The sequence below is a fragment of the Nannobrachium achirus genome (assembly GCF_963921795.1).
Source record: "Nannobrachium achirus genome assembly, chromosome: 2".
NCBI classification, from domain to species: Eukaryota; Metazoa; Chordata; class Actinopteri; order Myctophiformes; family Myctophidae; genus Nannobrachium; species Nannobrachium achirus.
The window spans coordinates 2,439,992-2,448,097 of NC_137811.1; the positions used below are offsets into that span (position 1 = coordinate 2,439,992).

General features: G+C 41.3%; 1 long non-coding RNA gene across 1 annotated transcript; it reads left to right on the forward strand.

The window, feature by feature from the left end:
- The first annotated feature begins 3,899 nt into the window (after window positions 1-3,899).
- Window positions 3,900-7,831, forward strand: LOC308303461. The gene is made up of 3 exons (XR_013962993.1): window positions 3,900-6,236; window positions 6,423-6,979; window positions 7,093-7,831. It is a non-coding gene; the product is annotated as an uncharacterized lncRNA (long non-coding RNA).
- The last annotated feature ends 275 nt before the right edge of the window (window positions 7,832-8,106 follow it).

The following is an 8,106-nucleotide window of genomic DNA, read 5'->3' on the forward strand; positions in this document are numbered from 1 at the left end:
ATCATGCTCCTCACTAGCTGTTCATCATGGTCATGAGCAAATAGCTGAAACAAAACCATGTCCCACATCATCCATGGGCCCCATCATTGGTGGCCCCATCTTCACTTGATGCGGCCCACAGGTTAATATCGGAATACTGTTATATTATTGATATCAGCTGTTACAATTCCAAACATGCAAACTGACCCGCTTTTTATTACTTCAGTCTATATTAGTAGTTGAATGACTAGCAGGCCTAGGCCTATAGTAAAATGTTTATTTCTATGTCCAATGTATTTGTATTTAAGTTCATAAAGTTAACATAAGTATAACTAAATGCATTTAAACTAAATCAAAATGTTACATTTCAGGATTCCCATTAACACGTTGCAAGCCGCGGCAGAACCCTCTGAACAGAGGTAGCGCCGAAGAAATAAGCCATTTATTTACAAACATGTTTTAAAAAAACAAAGCCCACATGATAACAACACGTACTGGAGTGCTCGACACAGCGTACATATTCATCCTGCAGAGGTCGGCGATCTTACTTTGGCGAGGCGGAGGGGAGATCAATTCCATTCGTTTACGTGCGGCGAAGCAGGGAAAGGAGCGATAGAGAAGCGGCGCCTCGAACGTGATTGAAACCGCGATCCACGAACAGAGACAAAGACCAGCCATCTTGTTTGAGCTTCTTGCTGAGTTTCAACACTGGGGAGAGGATGAGGCTCCTCCTGGCCAGCCATCCATCCAGAATGTGAGTCAACGGCGTGGCCTGCTGGATATTAGGAGTATCACACCCAGCACCAGAAAATGACTGTCAGAGCATATTAACCCTTTCAGATCGCTCCAAAAAGACACAGAGAAGAATTTCCGATGTTTTTTTTTTTTTTATTATAATTTATATCAAAAGTCCGGGAATAGACGGCGTGGCTGATGGGACCCAGTAGGAAGTCCGAGGGAGTACGGCCAGGCTTAGAAGGTGTTAAAAATAACTAAAGATAATTCTGGATTTTCTTTTTTTTTTCTTTTTTTTTTGCTTGTAGATCGGCTATTTTTGCTACTCTTACTGGAGATTAGAGGTTTCTGCTCGACAGCAACAACATGCAATGTGGCCCACTGGAGTGAGTGTGGAAATATATTGGCCCTCTATCATCAAAGTTGCCCAACCGTGGTATAAGATCAGTATCATTGGTAACACATGTGAAGGAACTAAGGAAGGGGCCCCCAGAGGAAAGCAGAATCCATGATTGAGCCCTCATCTATTGCTCTTTTGTTTCTCAAGCCACAAATGAGATCAAGGTGATACAAAAAGGAGATCTCAGGTATTGCTCCTGTTTCTCCTCTATTTCTGGGGAGCAACATGCCTCAGATGGAAGCTCTGATGAGCTATACAGGAGAGCTCAATAATGTCTCAAATATTGCTCAATTCATCTGGATTGTTGCGTCTCAAACTTAGCTCCAAGTGATATAAAAAATAGCTTTCAATATAATCTCATTTAAAGCTCAATTAAGGCTTTTTGTTACATCTCAGGTCTGTCTCAGAATGACCACTGTTGAGCTGTAAAAGAGCTCTCAAGATTATCTCATTTAAGTCACATTAAAGACTCAGATTGGCCAGTATATAGCTATAAACGATGCAGTCTTCAATCATTCTCATTTGATCATGCATTTGTGTTTAATGCTCATTTTAATTCACTTGCTTTATTTATAGCATATTCAGAAAATGTCTTAAGTATATATCATTCTAGCTAGTACAAGCTCTCGAATGATACCAACAATTAGATAAATTATGTCTCAATTTTATCACATACAGAACCAATCTCATGCCAATTTAAGAATGTTAAAAGCAATGTATCAGATAGTTTATTAAGATAAAGTATAGAACTTACAGAAACGTTATCTAATGAAAACTAAGGGTCTGCATCAATAGAATGCTAATTTGGGGGATAACCATTATAAGTTAGTTACATTTTAAGATATTATTACTACTACATGAGTTTCAACAATTTATGCAGCATGACTAAAACTTCAACTTTGCCCTACATTTGTCACATGCCTTTTATAGCGCCACCAGCAGGCCGACTTACGTAATACATATTTTCTTATATTACTCCTTCAAATTTCACACAAATCGCTAGTCATGTGATCAAGACTGATCAGTTAGATCTTTCTTAGTCTTATCCCGTCACGTAAAAATGCTTTAGTCGATTTCTAACCCTTCTAAAAGAGCTAGCTCGGGTTCTAGGGGACGCACAGACACATGGCAAAAAGATTCTTGATCAGCTCGCTGAGACGAACGCGTTGATGTATGACCCCTAGAGGGCTAACCCTAATTCTAGGGGCCGTTCTCTCGGCACAGGAGTGTCGTATAGAGGAGTTACACACACACACACACACACACACACACACACATACACATACACATGTTCGTCTCTGCGAGCTGAACACGCCAGTATAAGGTTCATCCCACACAGACACTCCTGTGAGGAGATAGCTTTCTCTGGCCTGGCATTCAATGTGCTCTAACGTTTATAGACTCTATGACCCTTAGTCAAATTGGAGATCCCAGGGAAGAAAGGTCGTAGGAGGATAACCAAGACATCCACACGTTCGTCTCGGAGAGCTCTACAACATATCTCGGAACCAAGGTCTGATGTCGCATCGTCTTTGACTTATAACGCGAAATAGCTGACCCTAGGGTTAGCTATTTCGTGTTATAAGTCCGAAACCATCATGTGTCAAGGGCGCATCTTTTAGTATGTTGAATAGCTCACCGAGACGAACACGTGGAGGTGTGTTTTATTTCTGTGCGACATTCCTAGGATTAAACTAGGGTTAGCCTCCTTTGAATTACTATAAAATCACGATAGGATATTAGGGTTACTGAATGTCGACCTGAGGCTTAAAATGACATGCAGACATGAGAAAAAAATATATCGGAGCACCTACCAACTCGTAATACCCAAAACACACCAGGAAGTGGCAGTTTTGAGACACTTCCTGTTTGCGCATTGGAATAAAACCTGCATATTCTGACTCAGCGCATGTGATTTAGGGGGGGTAGCCAGAATCCTGGAGCAGAACAATACCAGTAAGACTCCCTAACCAGGAGATAAGCACATGTATGATCGGCTACTTTTGACTTTTTGGCAGTGGCGCCAGGGGGTCCCTGGGGGTCCCTGGAGCTCCAGGGGTCTCTGGAGGGGTGGAGCTTGTGGATTGGCAGGCAAGGAGTGTGTGTGCAAAGTTTGGCATGGATAGGGGCAACGGTTGTGGAGAAGGGCAAAAGTGTGCCGTGTGCCGTGATGTGGACGGACGGACGGACAGACGGACAGACGGACAGGCAGACAGACTGCCAGTGAAGGTTTTGATAGTAACTGCGACCTAACGGTCGCAAAAATGGCCTCTCAAAAATGTTACCAATGCCATTGTAAGCTTGTAGAGCTGCTCTTTTCAAAGATTCTGCATAATGAGTACTTTCTACTTTTGCACTTTAAATACATTTTCATACCAACAGTTTTGTACTTTAAGTAAATTTAGAATGATTTGTTACAGAGTATTTCTACATGCAGTATTGACAAAAATAGTATTTTTTCCAATGATGTATAGGCCTAACACTTTATAGTATGTTTATTATAATTATAATAGTTATAACTGAGATACCTTGTAGGGTAGGGAAGGGGGCTACAACATATATTGTATATTTATGTATAAAATTGTGTAAAATCACATTGTGCATTCAATACTGCTATAATAATAATGCTATTAAAATATATATTTTTTCTTTTTTTTCTTTCTTAAAATAAATTATATATTTATATATATCCTATATATTTTTCCCCCCCCTTTTTAGGGGACCCCCTGCAGTATCCCCGCGGACCCCCTAGGGGTCGCGGACCCCCTGTTGAAGACCCCTGATCTGATCTGATCAGATCTAATCTTTAGATAAGTGTACAGTAGTTCATGAAAAACAATGCATTATTGCTTCAGCAGCAGTCAGTCAAAGGGTTAATTGCCCAAACAACAACTGGGAAGGATGAGAACAGTGACATCACATATTGCTTTGATCTAGCAGGAAACAGAGCTCTGTAGGAGGCGGGGCATATCCTTATTATTATACTTTCTCAGAGGAAACATTTGCTGCTCATTTGCTGCTCATCTATTGCTCCTCAAGACAGAGAGGAGCTATTGGAACGACTTGGAACTGGTTTGAACCAGTCTGGGCTGGCTGCCATTTTGAACCTCAGTCAGTCAGTGCTGAAGAGAAGAACAACCAGGAGTTATATGCTCTCATGGACTTTATCCTTTTTAGGTAGGTGAAACAACATAGCCACTGGATAAAGTAACCTACATGTACTGTATGTTACTTAAGAATGTTGTCTGCAGTGTTTTTGTACAAAGTGTGTATTTTTCTGAAAGGTTCATCCAACCAGTACAACTAAGCTAATGCTAACGCTAGCTAATGCTAACACTAGCTGATGCTAACGTTTTTACAGTAGACTACATCCTAATGGAACTGAATGTTCAAAATGTGTAAGATAAGCTTCCCTTTTGATAGAAGTGGACGTTTTTTTATTTTGTATTAACAGAAGGTGCTTTGCTGTGTATTTGTGCACAGCTTGCAGCCTGTTGTGTGGTATTGTGGCTAACAGAGCCAAAGTTAGCTAGCAGCTGTTCAATACTGTGTGTGTGTGTGTGTGTGTGTGTGTGTGTGTGTGTGTGTGTGTGTGTGTGTGTGTGTGTGTGTGTGTGTGTGTGTGTGTGTGGTATTTGTGGCTAATGTTAGCTAGCAATGGTAGTAGAGTATACAAATGGAACCAAATTAACCCTAACAGGTCCATCTGGTTCCATTTGTACAGTTCTAGGGGAGTTATGGATGATGGGGGATCATGGCCATATGCATACTAAAAACAGGGGGTCCTTTAAATAAAAAAACAGTTTGAGAACCAGTTCTTAACTAGAAATACTGTTCATACAAAACAGTGTGGGCTCATATGGGCACAAATATATACCCCTGTGCCCTTAGCCTCATTGGCTAAGGGCCCTGCCTTTGTACTGTTGGTATTTTTTATTTATTTTATATTTTTGAGGAGAATATCCTTGGTCTATCCTATGAAGTTTTGGTATAATATACTGGTCTCAAGCCCACTTGTTGTTATTTATATCCTGTGGCACTTGTTGGTGGTGATGTCACCAAGAACACTGCTTCTCATAATTAATGTAATCAGTGATCCTGTTGACTGTTAACCACTTAAGCCCCCCAAATAATCATATTTGAACTGGGGACCCCCCAAAATAGTCATATTTGAACTGGGGACCCTCCACCCTGACAAGCACTTGGAATGCAGTGAGCTTGTAGATCTGTTATTTTCACAATTGTTGCCTCTTATATCATTTGACAATTTGGGCAACGTTTGACCAGTTTTTATATAATTTGTTTACTTTTAATGTTATAACGGTCTTTTCTTTCCTTTGTTCCCCTGTTCTTTTGAGGTATTAGAAATGTGGTTCTCAACCTTTGGGTCGGGACCCCCAGGGGCGTCCCTAAATTATTTTGGGGGGTCCCCTGATGATTGGCTAATCATTGTTTTCTCAACAGTAAACAAACCAACAAACTTTAAGTGTATAGAGGGTATTTGCACATTTCTAAAGTGACAATTTAAGGACTTTTTAATACCTCTAAAATGACAGACTAAACATTGGGCCAAATGATCAAATATTAGACTCAGAGATTGTGAAAATAGAAGATCTACATGCTCACAAAGCCTCGCAATGCGAGGCGTTGTGAGCATGTAGATCTGCTAGACTTTCACAATAGAACAGTGTTATACAAAATGTACTGTCCCAACTCTTAGTGCTCGTCAGGGTGGGGGGTCCCCAGTTAAAATATGATTATTTTTGGGGTTGCGGCCTGAAAAGTTTGAGAACAACTGCAGTACGTGACAGCAGAGTTAGTACCAGACGCTAAATAAGTAGGCTACTGGCAGCAGTGCGCAAAAGCACTTCATGTTGTTTGATCCGGCACGCAATATTTATTTATAATATCTCTTTTACATTACTCTTAACACAAATGATCCCCTCTTGCTAATCATATGTTATTATAATCACTCCTGTTATGTCAACATGCTAGATTCAGTGAGGCTCACTGAAACTAGCCTTTCTCAGCTCCAGTGCAGACAATGGGGACTGATGACACCACCATTTTGCAGCCGTGTCCTGCCCAAAGGAACAGAGCTGACCTGACTCATCTCGCTCAGGTAAGATTTGCAGATGACTGTTTGAAATGGAGATCAAGATGGTGATTCTGATAAAGGGGGCAGCAGGGGGGTAAATGGCAAAGTACAATTGCGGAGAAGTATGGGGGGCATGGTTTACATTTGTGCTACTGTAAATATATTTGGCCACCAAATCCCTGTCCCCCCCTTTTCCCCCCTCCCACTTAGATGATTGAAAACATTCTGATGGCCAAACCTGGAGGAGAGAGGATCATTACAGAGTGTCAGAATCCCCTGTCAAAACCCAGTGTTGTGAGGCCATCGCACTGATGAACCATACAACTGATGAAGCAATCGTCGAGGAGAAGATGAAACACACCTTCACCCATCGCCAAGCAATGGTTCATGACCCAGTGAAGTCCTCTGAAATATTCACCACCTTTCCAAGATTTCTTGACATTGCGGGAATGGTATGTATTGCCTTAAAGTCGAACTGAAATGAAAAATGACTTTAAACAGATCACAGCCCTGGTCATAAGGTGAACCTATTAAAAATGTATGCCATGTTGTCGTCTGTATTCCATCTTGTCTGCAGATGGAGCAGAATTTCAGTCTGATGTTTGGTGATGACATCGCTGCATCGCTGCCCCTTTTCCAAGTTCCTGGAAAAGGGGCCTACTCGCTACAGGCAGAAAGTCCTTGAACAAAGCCATGGCCTCACCCAGACAGGCGACCTTGAAGATCTGCTTCATAAAGCTGAATCCCAACAGGACAACTGGAAAATGGTATGCTGGAATTAAATGACTAATACTAATGGAAGAGGGAATTGGTTTCGAAACCAAAATGAAGAGATTTTAGTAAAAATGTCTGTTTTTTTTTCTCTCCCTTGTATTTTCAGGATGGGACAGTGAGATGTCCTCCATCTTGCCTTATCCACCTCATGCCACCCTCACCTCAAGGCCGCAACAAGAGACCAGGGAAGCTCTCAGCCCGACAAGCCATTGACCACCTTGTGAAGTTCATCTAGGTAAGGTTATAGTTCAATTAAAGTTTAAGATGGCTCACTGTTCTGTCCCTAATAGTCACCCTTAAAACTATACTTTTGTGAAATCATGCGATAACCATGCTCATCTGTAATCAGCGACTGCCCTGTGATAATTGTCTGCTTTCGCCCCCCACAGATCTATCCCCATCAGCCTGAGATACACCGATATGAATATGTTTATTTATTTTACATTTAGCAGAATAAAGATAAGGCAGAATGTTGTTGGTTGCATTTTGTGGCAAGAAGTGATTCTGGTGGCTATCTCATAAAGTTGGGGCTCTAAACTGCAAACATATTAATTGTAATAACATGACTAATGAAGTTCTCTTGTCACAGACTGGGACCAGTGTCGAGGGGCATCTGGACAGCATCACGAGAGTCGTCAACCCTATCTACTGGCTGTGGGGACCCAGAGGTGTACCATACACAAATACTTCATTGTGATTGACAAACGTGCAATCCCGTGTAAGTCACCAGACTCCCTTGCCTCTTTCGACACGCTTTTTAAAAATCATTTCGTCTTCGCTACCTCGTACAACCGGGATCTGGCTAATGTCTACCACTTCTTGCAAAGTGCTGTTTACCAGATAGATGCTGCTACCACAAAGGTCAATCCCAGGGTCAAATAAATGAGAGCTCGGATGCTGCACTGATTATTATTTTTATTTTGTTTTTATTTATTTAATACTTTTGAGATTATATTGTCTCCTACCGGTTGGGTCCCCTTCCAGAGACTCCCGGCTCTTGATTCTGCACTGATTTCTGATACTTTTGAGATGGTTTTGAGGGTTCTGATGCTAAACTGAGAAGATTTATTTTGAGGGCTCTGATGCTGCACTGAATTTTAATACTGAAAAGTATATTGTT